Raw genomic sequence first — 25592 nt, forward strand, 5'->3', positions numbered from 1 at the left:
AGAAGCATCGCGATCGAGATCGCCGCACTACGCGCGCGCACTGCAAGGCCGTAATGCCCGTTTCGCTCTCATCACAGCAGAGTCTACTAGCTAGGTCACAGCTTCCGTAGGCAGCAGGCAAGAAGACAGGCTTGGCTGCTAAGCGGACACCGGCAGGGGCCGCAGGACGCTACGTAATTTGCAGCGTGCTGACAGCTATCGAGCGAAATGACGGCCAAAAAAGAATCCGCAAGAAAGGCCCTTCTAAGCCAGCCGCGACGACTTGTAAGTCGGTTATTCCCTGGCTGATATAGCCGGGAAGCGAGAGAAAGCGTAAACTTTATTTTCAAATCAATAAGATTCGAGTCCGGCGTCTTTTTAGTGGGTCTGGGCACCCGCCTCGGACGCGGTTCCGAGACCTTGTCTCGAAGCGGCTTCCTCGGCTTCTGGGACGGCCCAGAGTTGTGCTGTCAGGTTCGAGCTGAGCCGTGCGGTCTTCTAGCGCGAGCGGAGGCTGGCGCTGGAAGAGACGGAGGGGTCGGCATTGCCAGACTTGTTTGTTAACACCTGACGCTCCCATAACATGTGATTAAGTGTGGCAACCTCGCCACACGATGTGCATCTGAAGAATTGCGTTTTTTTTTTTTCTGCGTATACACACGCGTTCGCATGTCGAGTGGATGACAACGTCAGCCGTTGGTCTGTCTCCGCTGAAGCCAGGGCGAATCCCTTTACGACTCGCCTCGACAGTGAGTAAACGAACGCAGTGGCCGCCTCCCGGATTGCAGCCGTGACGACACCTGTCTGCTTTGCGTGATCATTTCGACAGGCCCGAACTTTGATCGGGTCGGGCGTCACAATGGCGGTTGTCGAGCGCGTTTCGACGATGACTTGCCTTCCGAGGCACCATGACAGGACAGGGACTCTGCCTTCTGCGCGGATACGAGCGGCCTCCGTAGCAGCCAAAGTGTGCTTACCTGCAAAACAAGAAGACAAGGTGAGTGAGTGAGTGTAGAACAACAAAGCGCGCGCGCACGCACACAAGCACACACAGAATGAGAGACTTGGATGGGCTAGTTGGTTGCTGGCATGATGGAACATGGTTATAACGGCACATTTGAGGACGTGACAGAGAAAGAATACACAGAGAACTGTGCTCTGTCCTCGGCGACTGTCCTCTGTGCATTCTTTCTGTGCCCCGTCCTTAAAATGCACCGTTATAGCCATGTTCTATCGCTCTAAGGAGGTCTACATTTAAAACAAACACGCCCACACGCAGGCACGCACGTCTGCTCGCACTGCGGCTTTTCAAAACAACGAAGTTAGCAACACAAAAACAAAGGCAAGCCGTACGCGACGAGCGAGCAATAAGCGGCCTCCCCCAAGTGTACCCGAAAGGCAGCGCGCGTGAACATAAAAAGCGCCGCCGTCAGGTCGCAAGCATCGCGTCCGGAGGGGCTGTATACTTCGAAATGATAGAACCTCTTAACACCCGGCGGCTGCGCGCGGAGAACCGGCAGGCCAGCAGAAGACAAGCCGAGCCGAGAGAGCAGAGGAGGATCCACGATCGCGTCACGAAATGCCATCAACCACCAGGCTGTGGGCCTCCACAGGGCGAAAGCTCCATAGATAAAACATAAAAAAAGAAGGGGGGGGGGGGGGGGCAGGGAGGGCTCGCGGCGGCAGTTTACAGCCCGGAGGCAGAAGCGGGGGACGACGTCGTCGCAAAGCCGACAAATGACGTCATAAGCTGACATGCACAAATCATACGCGGAAGGCCCCCCCAACGGGCGCCCCCAATTCGCCCCAGAGCCCAATCTTGAGCTTGTTTTTCTGTCGTGCTTCGCCACCCTCCCTCTTCCATTCGACGTCAGCTTTACGGCAGAAGCCCGTCTTTATTATTCTTTATGAAAGAAACTAGAAACACGCGACACACCGAGACATAAAGCGAGAGAGCGAGAGTAAAAAAAAAAAAAAAAAGATGAACGGAGTAACAAGTAATAAAACAGGGGCAAGCGGGCGGGCGGGCACGAGTTTTAAAGGCAACGTAATGGCTTCCTCGGAACCAGGCAGTGGGATCTGGCGACACGGGAAAGGGGAGGGGGCTTTTCTGCGTCCCCTCTGCCGCTGTCCGCAAATTCTGTCACAGCCCTTGCTCCGAAAACACAAACAAGGAAAAAAAGGGAGATCCTAAAGGACTCCAGAGCGCGTACTCCGCGCGCCAGGGAGGAACAGGCCGCTGCCTGCAGAGCGAAAAGCGAGTGCCTCGGTGAGTTGCTTTCCAACAGCGTCGCTCTGCTCACCTCCAGCGATGCCCTGCCTAGCGTCAACAACGAGCCACCCAGTGCCAGCACCTCTCCCCCTCTCTCCCTCTCTCCCTCTCTCGCTCCTCCCCTCCTCTCTCTCTCTCCGCGTGTGTGCGCGTTCTAGGGCGCTCGCCTCCGTGTCAGCCACCCTGTGCCTCGCAGGTGACACCTCGCAATATCATTTGTTGGCTGCGCGCAGGTCCCCTTTTTCATCTAGCTGTCCACTAGCTCCAACAACCATGAGCGCGTCCTACATTTTTTTACTCTTTTTTTTTCTTTTAAACGCGGGGCTAAATAAACGACGCGGCAAAGTGTCTATCTTCCTGTTCTTCGAATCACTTTTTTTTTTCTTTCTTTCAAATTTCTTTACTGTCTTTCGTCGAGACGTGTTATATAGACCCGTTCTTTGTATCTCGCACGTACATCCGGGCCCCCAGGCCCGTGGCATTTCTCTCTCTCTCTCTCGCCCTCTAATTTCGCGCGAAGTGCCTGTCACAAGTCTTCGCAACACCGTACGTACGTCTGGTCACGGCACACACTAGAGCAAACATCACCCCCCCCCCCCCCCCCCGCCCCACACACACACACACAGGAAGGAAGTCGCGCTGGCCGCGTAACTTTTCCGGCGCTCCTCGCTTCAGCCGCGAAACGCTTCAACAAGCGCGCGCTCTCCTGCAAGGAAGTCTATACCAGAACGAAAGTATCACAAGACGCGCAATTACGACGAGTCTTACAAAATGTAGCAAAGCTGAAGTCAGCCGTCAGGGAGTTGCGGACATGCCGACAAAGAAGAGGAATAAAGCTACACCGTTCGCATTCGTAAAGCAACCTTTACCGGCCGTGCTAAAGGACACTTCCAGTTTCAACTTTTCGTGCTATTATAGAGACGGAAGACGTGACGTACTACACGAGATACATTTCATGCCTGACAAACGGCTTAAGCGATACAGCTCAAGCTGATCCGCAATTGCCAATGCCTGCTAGCTACTACGTGATTAGCTTATCCCGTCGATAGCACTATCGTCTCCTATACGCCTTATCATAAGGCATGCATCAAAATAATTACGGTACTTTGGTAACATGTCTGCCTCCGTTATCACTACGCCGAACGGTTTTACGATGTGTATCTATGCGAATGTATGAATGTATACGATATTCTTTAAAGGGGTCAGAACTTGAGGTTGTTGGTGTGTTTTCGTTACGGGAAACGGCGCGAAAGATAACGACATTCCTGGTTGTGTTTCCCTTCCGCCGATACTTATATACATAGATATATAATATGAGATCCGTGAAAATAAACATCTGTACTTGAAGGTACCGATGTACGCGTGTGTGTCGTCCTCTTCCTCTGTCTTCGTCCAGTCGCGCTGCACGTTTTGAGGTAAAGCGCAAGAACAGCACGCAGGACAGCACAAGGAGTTGTCGTCCTCTGTCTTCCTGTCCTTTTGTCGTCCCGCGTTCTCCCTTTACGAGTTATGCTCAAGTTATGCAATGCCAGCTAGTCCAACAAGCAGTCTGTTCTTTTGAGTTTCAATCATGCCGCCATTGTGATGAAACACTACACCCGCGATTAAGCTTGCTGCACACTTTTGAAAAGTGTATATATCGTGGCGATTCGGTCGCGTACGTCTTTCTCCGTTCTCGGATCCGCAAGCTGGGTAGACGAGGCCGCAGGGAAGGCCATAGATCACCTGCACTGGGATAGCGAACCCGTCGTGTCAGTGCATCGCGATTGTTACGTTCGACCTGCGGGCGCTGGCGATCTTCGGGGAAGCGACAGTCCACAACCGAACGGCGCCGGGATGTCTACACGCAGTCGGCGGACCAAGTATTGTTTGTGGAGTCGCCGTCGCCTTCACGGTTTGAATGGAGCGGGGGAACTCCTGGAAGAAGAAGTTTTGTGGCGCCGTCTCACGGGTCATAGAAGTCGTCAGTCAATTGACAGACGCGGCGGCCACTGTCTGCGGAGTCAACACTGGGATCAAGAGGCGCCTGCTCGGGGCAGGACCCTTGTCTGGGAGAACCCTCTCACCTCGGTGTGGTCAGTGAAACCTGTGCGGAAGTGAGTGCGTAAACCCTCTCACTCAAAGGCGGGTTGGTGACGATGACTTCGGACGCTCCGAATTGGCCGACGGTTGAACGGCCGTTTTCCCTCATCTATGTATCTAGGGAGGACAGAGTGTTTATAAGCAGCCGCTGACGGCTCTTCAGTGTGCATTCCTCTTTCAGTCATGCTAGAGTGATGAACTGTAACGTTCTCATGTAGACACTGTAAATAAATCGCATATTCCTCGTTCTCGTTGAGAACAAGTCTCTCCCTTCAACAACGTCCTCGGCGCGGATGAGTTGGACGACGGCATGGGCCAGCTACCATCTATTTCATGCCCGACCCGAACCATTACACGATGTAAAGGGGTCGACGACGCTCCGCGGCACAAAGACGACGGTCGCCACGCAGCAAAGCATTCACGCCGCGCGAAGTTGTACACGCGCGCATAAACAACGCGCATCCGCGAAAAAAAGCAATTGGGTGTTGACACAGGAGTCGTAAAAGCAAACCTCTGCGCCACGCGCTAAGCGACGTCGGCAGCGCGCGTTCACTGAGCTGTTAACGCAGAAACGAGAGAGACCTGTCCGTCCGGTCAAGCCCTCGATCGACGAGTCGGCTAGCTCTACATGGAGGGATGCATGCGCCGGATCGCACGCGCGCCGAAGCTGCCGCGGAAGCCGTGCGGAGAGAGAAAGAAAATAGAAACAGGTAAAAAGAGATAGGGAAAAGAATAATAATGAAGAGAGAGAGAGCATGCCTCCATGCCTGGCCGCGTAATGAAGGGAGTCAAGCAAGCGGGGCGCTGCGCACGTTCCCATAACGACGCCGTACACAGGCCGCGTCGCCAACGCGGCGATTTCGATCGGCGCGGGAATGGCTCACGCGTCCGCACCGACCCCTCGGTGGTGGTCGCGACGGAGAATGACCACACACGCCGGGTGGTGGGCCTCCCCCGGACACCAGACAGGTTGCGACGCTTCGAGAACAGACCGCAGGCACAAGGCGACAGCGGAACGTATATATATAAATCACGAACCATTACAACTCTGTGTAGGCGGATGACGAGCGAAGCTGCGCGTAGCACAAGACAAGGAGGTGACACAGAATTTCGAACAAACGCACGAACACGTTCATTGTCTTGATCGGTGGTCATCGTGAAGAAAGGTACGCACACACATTTATTTTCATACACACGGTTTAATTCGTGATATACATTGGTTATACACGTTCGTTATATACTTTCGTGTTTTCATTTTGCGATATACTCAGGCAAACAATTTGAGACCGAAATCACCGCACCGACTGGCAGTGGACCAGTGCCGTAAGGGCATTCGCAGAGAGAGCGGGGCAGTATGGCAACGTTGGCATGATGAGCGGCAACAGAGCCAGCTGTGGAAGAAGACGAACGGGCGAGCAATGGCAGCAGCCATTGCTGATGATGGTACTTTTTGCTCACGCAGATTTGTTGACGGACACGAAAAAGGGTGCAGCGGTGGCGTAGAGGTAGAACACCCGCCTCGCGTGCAAGAGGTCCGTGGTTCGAATCCCGGTGCCGCGCAATTTTCCACCGGATTAAAAAAAAAAAAAAAAAAAAATCCGCGTGTTGATAAAATTGCATAAAACAGGCCTGGAGTGTGGCCTGATGCCGGTAACCAGAACCGGTAACACACTCCCTCACCAGAGCAGGATTGGCCACCCTGGTGCAGTACTTGGCCACAACCTCCTATATGAACACAACAATCAAACCCCGGCCCTCAGTCCCCAGCAGCTGCGAAGCAACTGACCACGGCGGCGGTCAGACCTGCGACGCTGCAGAGGGTGCTAAGAATCCCTGGCTCCGGACAGGCCGCCATTGGAATATGAACCTGGCAACGTTTAACGCAAGAACATTATCTAGTGAGGCGAGTCTAGCAGTGCTATTGGAAGAATTAGAGGGCAGTAAATGGGATATAATAGGGCTCAGTGAAGTTAGGAGGCCAAAAGAAGCATATACAGTGTTAAGGAGCGGGCACGTCCTGTGCTACCGGGGCTTAGCGGAGAGACGAGAACTAGGAGTCGGATTCCTGATTAATAAGAATATAGCTGGTAACATACAGGAATCCCTATTGAAAAATTTGTATGAGAAATTGAACGAGATGTATGCATGTCGTACAGATTTGACGAGAAATTGAACGAGATGTATGCATGTCGTACAGATTTGACGAGAAATGAACGATATGAAATGCATATTGAACGAACTCTCGTAGAAAATGAGCGAGATCTGTATGATGTGCTACGCAGACTTTTACGAAGTGCACGAGATTTATGCGATCTGCGATAAGAATGCGTAGAGCTTGTATGACATGTGTGCGATGAGTTGCGTAGACCTGACGAGATTATGTATGACGTGTGTGAGGTGGTGTGTGATGTGTACGCACTGTAGTCGTATGAGCAACTTGATCTTTGTGGATGACTATGAATTGCATACAAAGTGTGTGTACTCAAGTCGTAGTGCATACAAAAGCTCATTAATGACAGTGAGATTTATGATTAGTTGTTTGTAGTACATGCAAGAGCGTGATCAATGTGCTGCATGATCACATTGAACCATTGTGACACATATATACCAGCATAAACTACAGAGTAAATAAGATGTTCAGAGTTCAACTTCTGGAATTTCATGCAACGAACACATATACATCCCCATCAAAGCTGCTGTCGGTACTTTTGATGCAATGATTTTCACTTGGGGACATATTCTCGGATGAACACTTATGGCGATACTACTGCCTTTGCATGACGCATTCCTCGACCAGCCAATAGGCACTGGATAGCACCATGATATTGTCGAAAGCTATCATCAGAGAATGAATCCTTTGTTCAGAGTAGATCTGCCTAAGATTTTATTGCAATATAGGAGTCGGGTACCATCAAAGTTTCATAATAAAATGCTATATGTTTGTGCACGCAATAAAATAATCTGGCAATGCGATTATAGCACATTGGAAACACTTCAAACAAGGACGAGTTGGCAAAGTTTATTGCAGGCAGTTTGATCAGTGACAAATTATGCATGCACTTTGTCACATCCTAATAATATTGCTTTGCATCAGAGATATCAGTCAGAGGTAGTAATGGGCGAACTTGAACCTGCATATTTTCCTAATAGCCAAGTGCGTCAACCACAATACTGTCAAATACAAATCTGCTAAGAGCATGTTAGTGCCTGTTTATGTCAAATTGTAGAAGGTAGGCATGAGATTGGCCATGCATGCCCACATATAAAAATAAAAAGCACAACCACAAAACAGTGTAATAGGTTGGTGAACAGATAGCCAAAATAGCAGTCAAAATCCATCGCACTTTGTCACAAATAAATAAGAAAATGTGGTAATAACAATAACAATCCCTAAAAATGTCATGTGATCAATTGTGGTCATGATCACAGTTACTGCTGTGAAAAATTATTTGCACTAAGTGTTCACAACTTGCTAAGAGAGCTTGACCTAGTAAAAAATCCTCATATGTGCACAGCAGTGGCAAAAAACGAGATGAGCGTCGCAACTTGGTGACCATTATCTGCCTACATACTACACAAAACTGAATTTAAATTTAAAGGAGAAATGACAAAGCAGTTCGTGTGCCAATGATGGTTAAGCGCACTGCAATGCCTTGCCATGTGTTGAAAGCTGACCTCCAAGCAACCAAAATGTAAGTGACCCTACACTGAAGCAGGGTCTTTAAATGACGAACGTGTATCACATCCTGGCGTTCGCGGACGCAGTCACCAAATGAAAAACACCTTTGCAAATCGCAATAACGACGAATGTCAAGCGCGCGCACACAGACAGAATGCGAGCAGTTTCCGAAAGCGCTCACGAAAGACTGTACGGACGTTCCTACGCGTTCGACGCATATCAGAAGTGCGCGCACACGCACACACACAAGCACAAAAGGCGAGCAGTTTCCGAAAGCACTCGCCTTACAAGAAAGCAAATCCCGCCGGCGTGGCACCATTTCCCGAAGCACAAACAACACCACAGTACACATCCGTAGAACGGCGCACAACAAGCCTGAACAAAGTGTACACCACTCGACGCCAAATCTGTCGTCGATTACGCCGCTGAGAATCACGAACACTTGTCTAACATTCACAAACCAAACGACGATGTGCTGCGAACTTCAAACAGATTTTACGGCCCTGTCCGGTTGATAGGGCTGCTCCACAGGTTGTCCTCGCTGTTGAAAGCAATGTCACCAAAGTTGTTGAAAAAGGTCGCCTAAAACACGCAAGAACATTGAAATAATACGCCTGTACTACCCACGCTACCCATGCGATCACGGTTACCGGAACCACAGACGGCGAAGTAAACAAAAGACGTCATTTCCCCTCATTTCGGACCGAGACCTATAATTACTTTCTCAGTTGCACGACTCTTCCTTTCGAGCAAGGCGCGACTTGTTCCTGGGACTGTGAGGGCGCTGCGGTCGAGCTCTGCACCAAGTGAGCGGTGCTGCTCTGCTGACATGTGCAGGTTAGTTGCGGGTGTTTGCGCTTCTTGTGCTGTAGCCGATTTTATTTTCTCACTGCGTGTGCCTTGTCACTGTCCTCGTGCACGTGGCTGGCGGTCGAGGTCTTTTGCGTCCGGTTCAAGTTTTGCGCTCACGGAGACGCCAGTACCGGCGAAGTGTGGGTCACCGAGCGTTAACATTGCGTGCGCACTTTGGTTTGTAGGCCCACTTTTTTTTCATCTCATTCCTTTCTTCGGACCTGCAACCCCATGTATGGTGTCTGTAAAATATTATACTTCAGCTTAAACAACAACAGAAAGAAATAACGGCTGCTTTATTCAGCGAGCACCATGTAAATGCCGAGTGCCGCGACAAGCACCTATAACCGTGCCAGGCTATAGCAGACGATGCTTGGACGCTCGGCGCGGAGGTCGATGGCAGCGCTGCGGTGGCGTGAACGGTAGCGGGCTAAATGGCGCGCAAAGGCTAGGAGTTGGGGTACTTAAAGAGGATCTATAAACGTTGTTGCGGCGGCCCGGTGGTCACGGGCGGTCGATGTGGTACTGATCGTTTGATCATATTTACGCGGTGCGTAGAGAACATGTGCTCCTTTTTTGTGTGAATTAACGATCACTAAGCCCTGGGTCCTGTGCAATGCTATTAGCTCGCTGTATGTTTCTTGCGGTGCGCCGTTGTTGATTATCGTAGTGCGGTCCACACGCGCTTCCTTTGTGCCCGGCTCATGAGAAGTGTTGTACTCTCGCCGCTCCCGCATCGGCTCACAGTGCACGGAAGAATGTGTTGATAGTTGTGCTATCGCGTGCTGTAGTTCACCGCAATTCAACACTACGCTGGACGGACTGTTGGTGCAGTCGATGCGGCGTGAACGGACACGAAGGAGCGCTCGCCTCAGAAGGTAAGTCCGGCGCCTAGCGCATTCTTATGGTTCATGTAGTGTACCTTGTCATGCGCAGCAGAAGATGATTAGTACAGCTACAAAAACAGTGACAGTGATTCCCTAATGTTCGTTCGATATCGTAGTGCACATTTAGGAAAACGTTTCACGAAAATTACCCCGAGATTGATGTTGTTAAGAGCTTCATCTATTGTTTATTTTCTTTTTGTTATGAAGTATGCTAGCGCCGGGGCATCGCTTGGTCTGAACGGGCACAAAAATTCAAGCAGGGAATGTCACTGCTTCTGTACGTAATTCCTCAGCAAGAAATCGTATAGACAATTCTAGAAGTACGTTGATGTGTTGTGCAAATGTTTTCACAGCTAACGTCAACGCGCGACGGCATCCAAATGATCTGACTCGTGAGAAGATTTTAGCTTGTATGCAAACTTTGATGCTTATAGATTGTCGCCAAGACAACCTGTATTTCTTGTGTTTAGTGTTCTGTTTGTTTTCGTGCCTTTGACACGTTTAATAACCGTCTGTGATGTAAGAATGAAATATTTATTTGAAAAAGCGGATGCAGCTTCTTGTAGCTCGCTGTACGAGAGCTTTCCACAATTTGACGCGATGTTGTTAAATCACAAGTTTGCAGATTCAGCAGTGATTACAATAAGCTGAACATTTATTGTTTAGGGATGTCACAATTTCCTGAGACGGAGGCATCTCTACTCCACAAAGGAGACTGCGGCACTATGCAGCCAGAACAGCACGACAAAGCATCTGATCTGCCTGCTTTGACAAGGTATGTACAAAACGGTCACAGCCATTTATGTGTTCTAGGTTCTATTCGTGTATTTGGTACCTGCCAACTTTCCCGATTAGTTTCTGCTTTTCCAAGTGTGCTGTTTGTGTACAGCGTGTCAAGGTAAATAGTGGTTAATAATGTATGCATAGAAAAATGTGGGCGCTGAGAGAAAGCTTTAGGAAAGTGCATGCTGTCTTTCCAACACAAGATTTCTGTCTAGAATTTTTGCAAAATATGAAGTGCAGAGGCTGGCAGGTTTGGCAAACAATGTTCAACACTTTTGCTTTAGATTTTAATGTAGCCGGTTCATTATCTGTCCCTAGTATAGCATAGCGTCAAGCTTGAAGCTGATCTCTGATGTCACGTCAGTTGCAGGATGTAATAACGTGGTATCACAAACTGCTTGTTACGCATGTCAGTCAACATGGTGCAGTGGTCACAGGTGCGAGTATAACCAAAAGCTGGGCATTCTTTGCCCTTCTGCACATGATGTGGGATAGAGCTTGAACTATGCTATAGTGGCACCATCTCCCTCACCTTCTCTTCCTCATTATTCTGTTAACTTGCAGTAAAATGCACAACTTCTAGAGGCTTAATTATGGTGTTGTCTGCTGAACTTGGCTGATGTGAATTTCAGTAGTCTGGGGTACCCTCAAAGCCATGCTGTACTTTGCATGCATTTTAAAATGGTCAATTTGAAATATGTGATTGGCTGTGGCATTCTCAGAGAAACAAGGCCTCTTGTGAATAATGCATACATGCATTATTCGCATTTTCTAATACTCTTTCAAGAAGCAGCCTATAGGCTGCTCCCCGAAGAAGTGACCACCTTTGCTTACCCTACAGGGCAGTCTGGTCCAGTTTACTTAACCTGTCTGCCATCTATGCACGAGGAGGACAGAAGCGAAAAAAAGGGACCTTCGATTAATGTTTTTCCACAGATGGCTCATACATTGCACTTTTCTTATCTTGCAGGCTTTGTTAACTCAAAGCTTTCTATGGGCGAATATCAGCATTTCATTCCTATTTATACCTAATAAGAATTACTTTGTTCATAGTGTCACTTTTTATATTATACTCTTGTGAGAATAAGCTCACTTGTTTTAATGCAGATGTGGCTGGGCCTGCAGAAAGAGTGTAAGCACACTACTGTGTTGCTGATCAGTGCTGGTGCTGATCTCTACGTCTGAGTTGGCCTCACAACGTCCAGGCGCCACTGTGCTTTGCTTCATTGACAAGGTAATATGATATAGACACCTTGCACCTCAGTATCAGTTTTGAGAAATATGCTAAGACACAAGGGTTGGCCTTGGTGATAAATACACTCGTGTTCTTTTTTAAAGCGTTCTTCTTGCAGTGTTCCTCATGTACATGTTTTCAGAAGATGCTTAAATGCAAACCGCCATGGAACTTGTTTATGCCTTAAAGTAGCTCTCTTTCACCAAAAGAAAAGCCTTATTTAATGCACAATTCATAAGAAAGGTGAGGAAGTGACAGGACATAAGTCTAACAACCATCCAGTTTTACTGCTTGCACAGCACTATAAAGCGAGAGGTGGAAGGGCAAGAACAGATAAATCGAAAATGCATGTTGCTCACACAACCGCGAAAAGGACACATGGCATGGCTACTGTGACGCTTGTTTTACAATGATAAATAAGCAGTCTTGCTATCTGATAGTCCACTGGAGGTGGAGCCAACTTGCAGATTCCCTGTCACACATATAAGGAAATCTTAACGAATTTCGCCAGCACTATGGTCCTTATACATTGCCACGGTTGCACAGTTTTCAAACAAAATAATGCAAGTGAGCTTTGCACTACCAAGTGACCACGAAATGACCTGAGCATTCAGTTAACATGGTTGCAAATCCAGTCATTTATACATTGGCCTGTTTTGCTGACGTAGTGTCTACTGCACGACAGTGGTATTTAATATCCATCAACACCCCTGTGCTCTACGTACTCTTTCTTGCATGCTTTTTTTTTCACACGTAGTGGAAGATTACTTGATTCCAGAACAATTTGGTTTGTTCTACACATGATAGTGAACTTGCCAGTCTTATATTCAACATGGAATTGGGTAGAAAGATGTGGTATTTCTTATGGTGCCCTGGTGCATTCAGCTTGTGCAGATGCTTCAAGCTTGTATTGACAAAAATTGGGATGAAGCCATAGGAGGAGAGTTGTAAAAGTGTAACGAAAGCCTCCTGATAGATATGCTGAGTTGTGCTGCTGTGCACACTTATTGGTTATCCCTACTGGGTAACGCTGTTAGGGTTATGGATGCTTTGACACTGTAGGGCCTACAAGATGGCTAGCATTACAGAACACATTAAAACGACTGTAGGGATGCGTGTCGTGCTATGGTATCATAATTGGCCCACAAAGTGACCACCTTTGCTTACACTTGTGGTAATCTGGCCCAGTTTACTTAACCCGACTGCCATCTATGCATGAGGAGAAGGGACTAAAAAATGAAGGGACCTTCGATTAATGTTCTTGTACAGATGGCCCATACATTGCATTTTTCTTATCTTGCAAGCTTTGTTACTTAAAGCTTTCTATGGGCAAATATCAGCATTTGATTCTTATTTTTACCTAATAAGTATTGCTTTGTTCACAGTGTCACTTTCTATATTTACCGTATTTACTCACATAATGATCGCAGCCCTGAATTTTGTCGTCCAAATTCGATTTTTTTTTATTTCCTGTGTTGATCACACTCCGAACTTGCCGCAGCGATCTGTCATGTACCAAGTCTAGCTATTAATGATCGCGCTTACCATCTGTCGAATGCTACGCAAACAACTCTTCAAGACAAACCAAGCAGTCTGCACGCACCAAACATTCTTTAGCAGATGCCCGATTTCATTCCTTTCATCACTTTCCGCACTTCCATGACAAAAAAGCTACAACCAAAATTGCCTTTATTATGTGTAGGCTTTGTAATGGTTGTGGTCAAGAACAACAAAAAAGGCACCTTTTGATTCTCCTCATCTGCACTCGTGGGCACGCAACAAATCTTGTAACACTTGTAACACAGCTAAGATATTCGCCCACCCTTAGCGGAAACGTGCTGTATTAGGATAGTAGTGAAGACAAATGCCGCAGTTTCCGCAGCATGCCCGCCGTGTCTTTCTACGTCACTGGCAGCTAAGCGCGCCCATCTGTTTCTGCCCCCTCATAGTGGACATGGCTACGTTATTGCCACAGACTTACTGATATTAATGATATTATTCATTCCGGATACGGAAGAAACTGTTTCAATGCATGTAGCATACTCACGAGAAAAAAAAATCGCATTCGGCGCATTTGGTGTGTTCAGCTTGCTGCGCCGGCCCCCATTTTTGTTTTGGTGTTCCGCACTACACTCAGTGGCAGCCACCTATTTGTTGTCCTGTTGCCATCCCGCAGCAAACGCGGGATAAAAAAATTCTTTTTGCGGGAAATTTAACCGGCGTAATGATCACACATCTGAATTTGCGACCATTTTTTTACAAAAAAGTGCGATCATTATGCGGGTAAATACAGTACTCTTGTGACACCAAGCTCACTTGTTTTAATGGAGGTGTGGCAGGGCCTGCAGAAAAGCTGTAAGCAGACTGCAGTGTTGCTGATCAGTGCTGATCTCCACGTCCGAGTTGGTCCCACAATATCCAGGCACCACGGTGCTTTCACAAGGTAATATAATATGGACACCTTGCACCTTAGTATCAGTTTCGAGTTTGACTTTTGATAAATATTTAAGAAGACACAAGGGTTGGCCTTGGTGATAAATACACTCGTGTTCTTTTTTTAAAGTGCTCTTTCTGCAGTGTTCCTCATGTACATGTTTTCAGAGGATGCTTACACTCCTTAAATGCAAACTGCCATGGAGCTTCTTTAGGCCTTAAACTAGAACTCTTTCACCAAGAAAAAAGCCTCATTTAACGCACAATTCATAAGGAAGGTAAGGAGATGACCGCCAGTGTCTAACAACTATCCAGTTTGACTGCTTTCCCAGCAATATCAAAGTGAGAAGCGAAAGGGCAAGAACAGATAAATCGGCAATGCATGTTGCTCGCACAACTGCGAATGCGACACGTGGCATGGCTACTATGAATGCTGGGGGGGCGATCAGAGGTGGTTGTTCGGCGTGTTCGTTCGGTTACCGGCGCGCGCGATTGACCTACTCTGCGCCTACGTCGCCAGCCGCGCCCCGCGGCTGGCGCCTTTCAGAACTGCATAGTCACTCTGTAGTTGTGATGATCATGACCACGGTTTCATTCGCAGCGGTCAACTGTGGCAAGTAGCAGTTTCATTGTGACTTGGTGCAATGCACGCAGTCTCACAAACATGATGGCTATCGAGGACAATAATTGTACTGTGGCCTGCACGCTGGCATCCAATCAGCCAGTTACATTGAGTTTGTAGAACAATCTGTTACAGCCAGCTCAATGGTGAAAAAATTATCGGGATGGACCCGTGGTAGTGAATAGCACGTTTCTGATAAAGATGTGACCAAGTCTTGTGCTATGACTGCACTGCAAAAAAGTACTTCCTCAAGGCCCTTGCCACTACGAGCAGTATAATCAGTCGCGAATTGACATTTGCAGCTCCCATACTGCTTATGTGTGAAATAGAAACAGGATTTCTGGATTAATTCAGTATAAAAGTGTGTTTGTGTGAACGTTTGTTTTTTATTTTCATACCCTTAATAATTCAACATTCCGTTAATTCAGAATTTTGTTCCAGTCCTGGGAAATTTAAATGAATGAGCTTTTACTGTATACACCCCTTCTTTCACCGCATGTGTAATTTGAGCTCACTGGGTTACTGCAAGAACTTTTTTCAGCCTCAAGGGTAAGATTTCTAGCTCGGACAAAGCAGCTCCTTAAGGATGCAAGAAGTTTTACTGTGGTTTTCTACTGTTCCCATCTGCTTCCCTAAACTTCTTCTCAAATGTAAAGAAAATCTAGTATATCCCGTACAAAAGGTGCTTGTCGCTGACTGTGGGATTAAATGTGGTGAATCCTCTGAGCTAGAATTGTCCCTGGCCCATTATCAGTGAAGCTTCATTGACTAGGGCTTTCCTACAGCCAGGATGTAAACTTTGAACCTTTTGCATATATCTTAGTTTTATCCTTGAGTGCCATCACTGTGTCTGGCAACCTAGTTTCCCTTAATAACTGTTACCTTTTTTATCCATTATTTCGGGAAAAGATACTTTTTCTGAGAGCACATATGCTATTTTTGTATTTGAGTAACTAATCTCTTGCAATTTTCATCTTTCGTAGGTTCACAATCCAAATGGGTTATTTATTTGTGCTAGCAAGTGGATGTGGGTAAACCAAGCCAAAACGGACAGCACGTTTGCGAGGGAGATTGCCCAACGCTTGTGGCAGGCACATGAATTAATCCACAGGCGTGTTACGAGCAAAATATGTATGCGAAAGCTAAAGGAAGGTGGTGAGGCCAAGCCAGCGTTGACACCACAAAAACTTGGTGCATATCTAAGTAAGTAGACCCTGTCCTGCTAGCTTATGTTTTCATAAGGATTGCAAAGTGTTTCGAAGTTAAAGGAGTAATGCCTATCACACAGTGCTTTTTCTGCACGAATATAATGGGCTGTCGGTAAGATCAGGTTGTATTGAGGTGATCTCTCATATGGGCTGACACAGTTCACATCTACACATCAGGGGCATGCATAGCTGTATGCGTATATTTAGTGCTGTGCTCTAGCTCGCTAACAAAAGCTATCATTTAGTTTCTATAGTGGTATTAAAGGTGCATTAATCTTTCCTATAAACAATTCTGCACTGGCATCTATGCAGTGTTTTCCGTCTGCATATTCCGCAGTGCGGTAGCAAAGAGCTGTGCTATCTGTGTATTCACTTGCATGAGCTTGTTATGCTTGTTCATTTAATGTAAAATACTTGTGGAAAAGTATTAGACTATTTCTGTGGTCTTGTATTGGAATTCTGCAGCCATTTATATTGTTTGTAAAACACGAACATTTAACAGAGACAGGAACAAGACAATGCGAGGACGAGCACTTGCTTTCAACTGCTGTGGTTAATGTTGAAATATCAATTTCCATAGGTAAAAAACTCATAAGCCTCCGTGTTTTCTTTTTCCTGTTTCTCTGTGAGATTTTCACGCTTTACTCAATATCATGCAAGAACCAGCCCATTCAGTTATGCAGTGGAGCCACCTATTGTGCATGTCAGTTCCAATGGCTTGTTAGAATCTAACAGTGCCGGCTGCTTTGTTTACATTCTTTTGCAGAGGCATACGAGCACTTTGTTTCAAAAATGCCAAGCACCGTGGATACAGAGGCAAGGAGGCTGAAGGACCTGAACAAGCACCTGGCCACCATGCTTCGGGATGCAAAATAAAGATGGTTTGTGTTAATTGTGGGCCCTAAAAAGTGTCCTCTTTTTCTCCGAGCTGGCACATCGGCCGACTCACTTGATAGAAAAGTAACTCGCTGTAATGTTGGCAGTAGATGTTACTGTGTGGAACTTCACCAAAAATATTGCATGAACAAAAGAACTCATTCAACACAAATGAGAACACTTGTAGAATGCAGCTAAACAAGAATAGTGTCATTTTGCATAGCTGAACGAGAATATTTTCATGTAGCATACACAAACGAGAACGATATCGTTGAGCATAGACGTGCGAGAACTATCTCGTCAAGCATAGCTATGCGAGAATAATCTCGTTTAATGTACCCATACGAGAACGATCTCGTTCAGTGACGATGTCCTCTCGTACACATGTGACGTACGACATCGTTGAGTCTACGGAGCAATAATAGCGTAGAGAAGTTCTCGTACAATTCTCATACATATTTTTTCAATAGGGATTCTATAGCATTAACGAGAGGGTGGCATGTCTTGTTGTGAAACTTAATAAGAGGTACAAAATGAAGGTTGTACAGGTCTACGCCCCTACATCCAGTCATGATGACCAGGAAGTCGAAAGCTTCTACGAAGACGTGGAATCGGCGATGGGTAGAGTGAAAACAAAATACACTATACTGATGGGCGATTTCAATGCCAAGGTAGGCAAGAAGCATGCTGGAGACAAGGCAGTGGGGGAATATGGCATAGGCACTAGGAATAGCAGGGGGGAGGTATTAGTAGAGTTTGCAGAACAGAATAATATGAGGATAATGAATACCTTCTTCCGCAAGCGGAATAACCGAAAGTGGACATGGAGGAGCCCGAACGGCGAGACTAGAAATGAAATAGATTTCATACTCTGCGCTAACCCTGGCATCATACAAGATGTGGACGTGCTCGGTAAGGTGCGCTGCAGTGACCACAGGATGGTAAGAACTCGAATTAGCCTAGACCTGAGGAGGGAACGGAGGAAACTAGTACATAAGAAGCCGATCAATGAGTTAGCGCTAAGAGGGAAAATAGAGGAATTCCAGATCAAGCTACAGAACAGGTATTCGGCTTTAAGCCACGAAGAGGATCTTAGTGTTGAAGCAATGAACGACAATCTTGTGGGCATCATTAAGGAGTGTGCAATAGAAGTCGGTGGTAACTCCGTTAGACAGGATACCAGTAAGCTATCGCAGGAAACGAAAGATCTGATCAAGAAACGCCAATGTATGAAAGCCTCTAACCCTACAGCTAGAATAGAACTGGCAGAACTTTCGAAGTTAATCAACAAGCGTAAGACAGCTGACATAAGGAAGTATAACATGGATAGAATTGAACAAGCTCTCAGGAACGGAGGAAGCCTAAAAGCAGTGAAGAAGAAACTAGGAATTGGCAAGAATCAGATGTATGCGCTAAGAGACAAAGCCGGCAATATCATTACTAATATGGATGAGATAGTTCAAGTGGCTGAGGAGTTCTATAGAGATTTATACAGTACGAGTGGCACCCACGATGATAATGGAAGAGAGAATAATCTAGAGGAATTCGATATCCCAGAAGTAACGCCGGAAGAAGTAAAGAAAGCCTTGGGAGCTATGCAAAGGGGGAAGGCAGCTGGGGAGGATCAGGTAACAGCCGATTTGCTGAAGGATGGTGGGCAGATTGTTCTAGAAAAACTGGCCAGCCTCTATACGCAATGCCTCAAGACCTCGAGCGTACCGGAATCTTGGAAGAACGCTAACATAATCCTAATCCATAAGAAAGGCGACGCCAAAGACTTGAAAAATTATAGACCGATCAGCTTACTGTCCGTTGCCTACAAAGTATTTACTAAGGTAATTGCAAATAGAATCCGGAACACCTTAGACTTCCGTCAACCAAAGGACCAGGCAGGATTCCGTAAAGGCTACTCAACAATAGATCATATTCACACTATCAATCAGGTGATAGAGAAATGTGCGGAATATAACCAACCATTATATATAGCTTTCATTGATTACGAGAAAGCGTTTGATTCAGTCGAAACCTCAGCAGTCATGGAGGCATTGCGGAATCAGGGTGTAGACGAGCCGTATGTAAAAATACTGAAAGATATCTATAGCGGCTCCACAGCCACTGTACTCCTCCATAAAGAAAGCAACAAAATCCCAATAAAGAAAGGCGTCAGGCAGGGAGATACGATCTCTCCAATGCTATTCACAGCGTGTTTACAGGAGGTATTCAGAGACCTGGATTGGGAAGAATTGGGGATAAGAGTAAATGGAGAATACCTTAGTAACTTGCGCTTCGCTGATGATATTGCCTTGCTTAGTAACTCAGGGGACCAACTGCAATGCATGCTCACTGATCTGGAGAGGCAGAGCAGAAGGGTGGGACTAAAAATGAATCTGCAGAAAACTAAAGTAATGTTTAACAGTCTCGGAAGGGAACAGCAGTTTACGATAGGTAGCGAGGCACTGGAAGTGGTAAGAGAATACATCTACTTAGGACAGGTAGTGACTGCTGATCCAGATCATGAGAGTGAAATAATCAGAAGAATAAGAATGGGCTGGGGTGCGTTTGGCAGGCATTCGCAGATCATGAACAGCAGGTTGCCATTATCCCTCAAGAGAAAAGTGTATAACAGCTGTGTCTTACCAGTACTCACGTACGGGGCAGAAACCTGGAGGCTTACGAAAAGGGTTCTACTTAAATTGAGGACGACGCAACGAGCTATGGAAAGAAAAATGATAGGTGTAACGTTAAGGGATAAGAAAAGAGCAGATTGGGTGAGGGAACAAACGCGCGTTAATGACATCTTAGTTGAAATCAAGAAAAAGAAATGGGCATGGGCAGGACATGTAATGAGGAGGGAAGATAACCGATGGTCATTAAGGGTTACGGACTGGATTCCGAGGGAAGGGAAGCGTAGCAGGGGGCGACAGAAAGTTAGGTGGGCAGATGAGATTAGGAAGTTTGGAGGGTCAACATGGCCACAATTAGTACATGACCGGGGTAGTTGGAGAAGTATGGGAGAGGCCTTTGCCCTGCAGTGGGCGTAATCAGGCTGATGATGATGATGACGAAAAATTCACGGAACCCCAGCCATAAACAGCTTCGCTGTGATATACAGTGCGGCCAAGTGTCAAGAACACTTCCCATCTTTCAGAGCGCCGTTTTTCATAGGGACCCGCGAAACAGAACGCGAGAAGAGGTGTCGGTGAACAGACATGGCGGGTTGTATGAAACAACAAAGTGATGATACTGATGGCTTGTGAGCGTGGAAGAAGTTGCAGCATGATGCGCAAAATTAGAGGGCGCCTTCTTCTATAGTTGCATCCGAATTCTTGGTCTAGTGGGTATGAGCCATAATAAGCTGAGGCCAAACAGACAAGTGTGCAGAAAGATGTCGGAGCCATTATGACTAACCACGAAGGCATCTGCCGCATGCAAAGCCGGGTGATCGCTCATTTGCCAGGGGGTAAAATTCGCACGTGGCCTAGACTCGCATACGTTCCTTCCCTTTAACAGTGGACTGCAGTGCATGTCATTCGTCGTGAATTGCCCTATCGGGCCAGTGCTGCCAGCCCACAATTTACCATAGCGAACATTTCTATCCTTGCGTTGCGAATGAGTTAAGGCCTTTGCTCCTCACTAAGTTGCGCTGGTTAATGCTCCCAAGGCCCACATCTATGAAGCATACAGACGAACATCCACGAAAGTCGCCGGCGGAAAGACAACCGCCGCCATTACAGCTTTAATTTGAAGGTACGCTGAACACGTATAATGCGCAGGACACCGGTTCGACTTCCACGGGATGCAAGCTGTGTTTTCGTCCACCTTCGCTTTCCCTTTACCTTATCATTTCTACATTTCAATTAAAACCAGAGTTATTTTCCCTTATGCCTTCCTTGACGTCATTGCCTGTTGCCCTCGTACCCGTCCCGGGTTTCCCTCCTTCTCCTTCACTGCTGCCATATAAAGAATGCCCGAAAGAATCGAACGTGAACATACAGACAGTTTGTACAGCGGCGTCCGAACCCCCGCCCCCTCCCCTTTTCGAGTAGGAAACCAGCGGGTGTCTTCGGGAGACCCTTCCGCATCGCATTCAAGGGCGACGCGCAAGACAGTACGCAGAAATGAAGGAGCTGTACAAAGGCACGTGAAGGCGGGACCATTTCCGGCCGCCTGGGGGGCATCATCAACGCGCCTACACGAACGCGTCGGGGGCCATGAAACGAGGTGTATAGACACATCATGGCCGCCCGTAACAAAGGGACGCGCCTGCGTCAACAATGGTCCGTGCAGACGACACACAATCCGCGTCTGTCTAGAACTGTGCACCGCTGCGGAATCTAGCCTCAGATAAACAGGGATAAACAGGCAGGCCTTGGTGAACTCGCCGTATGCGGCTATAAAGAAAGAAGTATTCGCGTGACGTCACCGTATACGCCATCTCGTTGTTCTATCTTCCGCTGTGCTGCTGGAGATAAGTGGATCGAGATAAGCAGCAGATGCTGGCCGCGCGCTGGCTGCACTACAATATGGCGGGCACGATGACGTCAGCGCCTACCCCGTATGTAGCACAAGGGCGGCAGTCAGTCTCGAACTTTACGTGCTGTTGAGGTCACATGAAATACGAACAACGAAGCGCGTGCAAGAAGCATAACTGAAGGTACACTTGCGCGCCGTCTGTCAGCCATGTTCCACATGCGCGCGCATATATGCTTTTCACGCATGCTGCGTGCAGGTAGGCTGTTCATTCTATAGTGCGATAATGCCGCCTATTCTATACACCGTGTACCTTTATAAGTAAATAAGGGTGTAAATCGGCCTATAACTCGCACCTTTACACTAAAGAAGTGTGTAATGGTGTGAGTTATATACCAATTTACAGCCTTCACTGTTCAAGGGTGTATATTATTTTACAGCGTATCGTTCGGCGCTCGTTTCCTCACCCGACCTGCTGCAACAGGACAGTAATTGAAGCCCGACATTCTTCGTGGAAAATATATGCGCACGCATGTGAACAAGGATGACTGGCCGACGGCGCGCGCTGTGTATAGACCCTTTCACTGTTTATAAACATAGGCCCTGGACGGTTTCCGGTTTTGCTCCTTGACGTAGCTCGCTAAATTTAGTGAGCAAGAAAGGCATTGGGGGCTGCGATATTGACTAGCAAGAGTGCGTTGAAATCTAAGCCCGCAGATTTTCAACACCTTCCATCTGTACATAAGAACAATTTTACAAGTGAATGTTGCCCTAAGTTACATGAAAGTTTTTACGTATTTGTCTCGAGGCGCAATTCGCATGTCTTTTATCTGAAAACTTAGAGATAGACGTTCCGCCAGTAAAACAACTTAAAAACGCGCTTGGCGTTCCGGTGCAGTAGACTGATAAGGCCCGTGACCGGAAGTTTCTTGGGGGGCGCGCTCTCGCTGCACTTGTCGCGGGAGTGAAACCGTCTGTACGTTCAGTTAGGCTTTGGGTACGCGCTACGCTGTTATTAAGTCATTTCACCTTCCTGTAGCGCATGCTCACCTGGATAATGCAAGGATTACAGAAGAAAGCGGAAAACTGAAGCCAGGCATGACACGAAGGAAAGACCAACTGAATCTGTACTTCACTAGATAGACAAAATTTATGACACGCGCAGAAACCAGACGCGTATAGATAGGGCCCTTCTTTCACGGCGATCCCGTGGGCGTGGCCATGTTTGATCACGTGCCGACGCGTCCATTGCTGGCCTCAGCTGCCTCTGTGTTTACAATGGATGTACACGACGCCGGTGCGGCTCTGCAAGCCTCTGTTTCGGCGGATATCGTAGACGGTGACTGGGTGGACGACACGCGAAGCTTTGGCTACAGCTTCAAGGCACACGTAAGCGCTTTCGGAGCTCATTACGCTTTGTCCAAACGGCGCGAGCATCGTATACGGTGCGTGTAATAAAAGCGGGGATAAAAGTGTATTCCAAGCTATCCTAACTTTCCGCTTAAGAATTTAATCAGTGGCAGTGTGTTTACCTCCTTCGTTCTTTATTCAGTAAATACATTTAAGCAGCGGCTTGGTAGGTTTCTGACTCCGTAAGGTTCCCTGGGCGGTCACTATCTGTTTATTTTCTGCCTGTTCGTTCGCGTGTGTGCTCAATTGCGGTATATTTGTTCTTGATGGACAAAAGGCTTCTAACGTAGATGTTCTATACGTTGTAAATACCTTGTAGCGAATACGTATTACCGGTAGTGACTCGCTTACTGTGTGGACCGTTACGAAACGATCAGCGAATTCAACTTCGAACATTAGTGTGCTGTCGGTGTGGCCGCCGTGACCCATGGTTCGGCGCTCTGATTCAAGTACGCGCCCGTTATTCTTGATACGCTGGCGGTAGAGAGGGCGTAAGTTTGCGCGTTAGTTGGGATGTGCGTCTAGACAACGTGCAAGAAACTGTCTATACGCCAAGAAGCGCTGTAAAGCAGTGATTTGGGCTTGTTGGTAGGACATCGTGAGGCTTATAGCGCGTGAAAAGAAAGAAAGATTGTTGCAAGTTCGCGCCTGTGTGTGTCACGTCTCACTTTCGTCCTATAAACGCGCTATAAGCCTCACGATGCCAAGAAGCGGCGTTTCTCCCTTTGTCACGGTATAACGAGCGGTACTCACTCGCGCATACAATCCGGGGTTCAAATCCTTTCCTAGGAGGTTAACGCCACAACGCTGGCGGCTGAGTGAACAAAAAAAAATATCCGTAAGGGAGGCCGTGCAACTCGAAGAGCCGGCAACACAGGCTGTCCTTATATGAAGCGGCGGTCCGTGAACTTGGACACACAGACTCATTCCATTCCTTAATATGCCAGTCACAATTTTTGCAGCCAACTACGTACTGCACACGTCTTCACTCCACCGCTCCATGTTTTGCAGCATGAATGGAGCACTGTGGTAGCGAAAACCCAGTTACATTTCCGGCAGCTGATCGCACAGAACCAGGCCAGAAAAGGTAATGGTTTCGTACTCGTGCGCTTTCGCTAAGGCAACGTGCGGCGCGCCGCCGAAAGCGCCATCTAGTTTTTGTAGAGCAAATTGCTTCGCAAAAAAAAAAAAAAAAAATGGGGGGTCAACTGAGAAGCAGCCCACCCTATGCGACGTCAGTGGTGACGTTACTGCAGTCGGGACGGCCAAAAAGACGACATGCATTAGCCGATAGTTTCTGACAACCAATAGGAGTTCGGTATATACCGATTAATGCCGAAAAACACATGCCGATTCCAGTTTTTCGAATTTCGTTTGTACCTCGGCGAGGAGAATATTTTAAAAATTCCTCATTGCTGATCAAACCAGGCTTGCGTCGCTATCGGGCTAGGTCGATATGATGTTCTGGGGCCGGATTTGCAAAGCTTTTCGCTCGTAAGTGCTCTTTTCCATTGGCCGCCGCGGCCTTTGGCTAATGATGTATGTCCAGCATCGGGATTGGCTGAAGCTTTCTCTTACGAGATATTCTAGTGCAAGAGCTTTTTTTTTGTGTGTGTGTGTGTGTGTGAACACAGGCCCGGCGCATAGAACTTTGCCTCTCTGCGTCCAAGTTCTAGGGAACTAATGAATTCTGTGCTTTTAAGTGAATTAACGATTCGGGCGAAGTCTACACATCGAATCTTGTCTGCTTCTCGTGTCGAGTCTGCTTAGGGCTATAGTTAAAAATGTGTCGATCCTAAAATGCGCCGCAAGTAGCCCAACTTTCCTGTCTAATGGGCTGGATGCCGGCTTCAGTTTCAACGATGCTGCACGCTTATTGTGAGTCACAGAGCTCAGAGAGAGTCGCTCGTTACGGCGACACGCCAAACGAGGCTCCCGCCCCTCCTTCCTCCTCCTCCCTACCCCATCCCCTCCATTGTAGTCGTGCCCTTCAACACTGGAAGAGAAAAGAGAACGCGCCGATTTTGAAGGAGGAGCGGCTTTGACAGGACAAAACTATGCCTTTCTTTCCCTGTCGTCGTTCGCTGACCGCTGAAATCATGGATCAATTCCAACTCGCCCGGTTCACCATTCTCGGGCAAGGCAAACGTTTCTGTTCAATTTTCTTGCCCTTCAAAGATACGCCTGCGAGACTCATTCAGCCTTTCTTTTACCGCTTATGGAGTACGATGCACTACGGCTTGGCTTTGCGCAGACGAGTTATTTCTTTTTCTAGCTTTTATTTTTCTTTTCTTTTAGTCTGTGCCTTAAGGCAGCCGTTCTAGAAAAAAAGAAAAAAGAAAGAAAGGATTCCGCGCTGGTTTGGATTCACATTACCTTGTAAAACCTTCTGTTTCTTGGCCTATCCATTCTAGCGTAGAAACAGTTGTTTGACAACAAGAACAGTACTCTTAGGGATGTCTGCGCAGTCATAATTAAACATTTCTATTTGATTCAAGACGATCCCCTTCCGTAATTCTTTAAACGTTATGCTGCTTTTCCTTCGATCTTCTGAAAATTTGATAGTTTTCTTTTTTCAGACTTGTATAATCACCTGTGTAATCCCATCTGATTCTTGGCTGATCACCCATACTGGGTATGGGCCATACTTAAAGAAAAAAGCAACCAAAGAAAGTCAGCCTTTTTTTATTCCTCTCGAATTTTTTTGTAAGTTGCGAGTTTTACTTCGCTAATGTTCAAGGCAATCCTGGTTCCTCTCGTACTTTTTTTACCTTTTATTTCACGGCTTCGAATTCTTTCTCATTC

At 47.1% G+C, this 25592-nt stretch overlaps 1 protein-coding gene and 2 long non-coding RNA genes across 4 annotated transcripts in view; 2 read left to right on the forward strand and 1 right to left on the reverse strand.

Annotated features, from left to right (window-relative positions):
* Trim9 (E3 ubiquitin-protein ligase Trim9) overlaps positions 1-25592 on the reverse strand; it is a 254382-nt gene that overhangs the window by 147972 nt on the left and 80818 nt on the right. The gene's annotated exons all lie outside the window — the stretch shown is intronic.
* LOC129385327 (uncharacterized) lies at positions 9337-13502 on the forward strand. Its single transcript, XR_008612898.1, has 3 exons — positions 9337-9742; positions 10418-10526; positions 11642-13502. It is a non-coding gene; the product is annotated as an uncharacterized lncRNA (long non-coding RNA).
* On the forward strand, positions 13542-16923 carry LOC126533483 (uncharacterized). The gene is made up of 3 exons (XR_008612899.2): positions 13542-14211; positions 15807-16026; positions 16798-16923. It is a non-coding gene; the product is annotated as an uncharacterized lncRNA (long non-coding RNA).

This window comes from Dermacentor andersoni, chromosome 7, assembly GCF_023375885.2.
Source record: "Dermacentor andersoni chromosome 7, qqDerAnde1_hic_scaffold, whole genome shotgun sequence".
NCBI lineage: Eukaryota > Metazoa > Arthropoda > Arachnida > Ixodida > Ixodidae > Dermacentor > Dermacentor andersoni.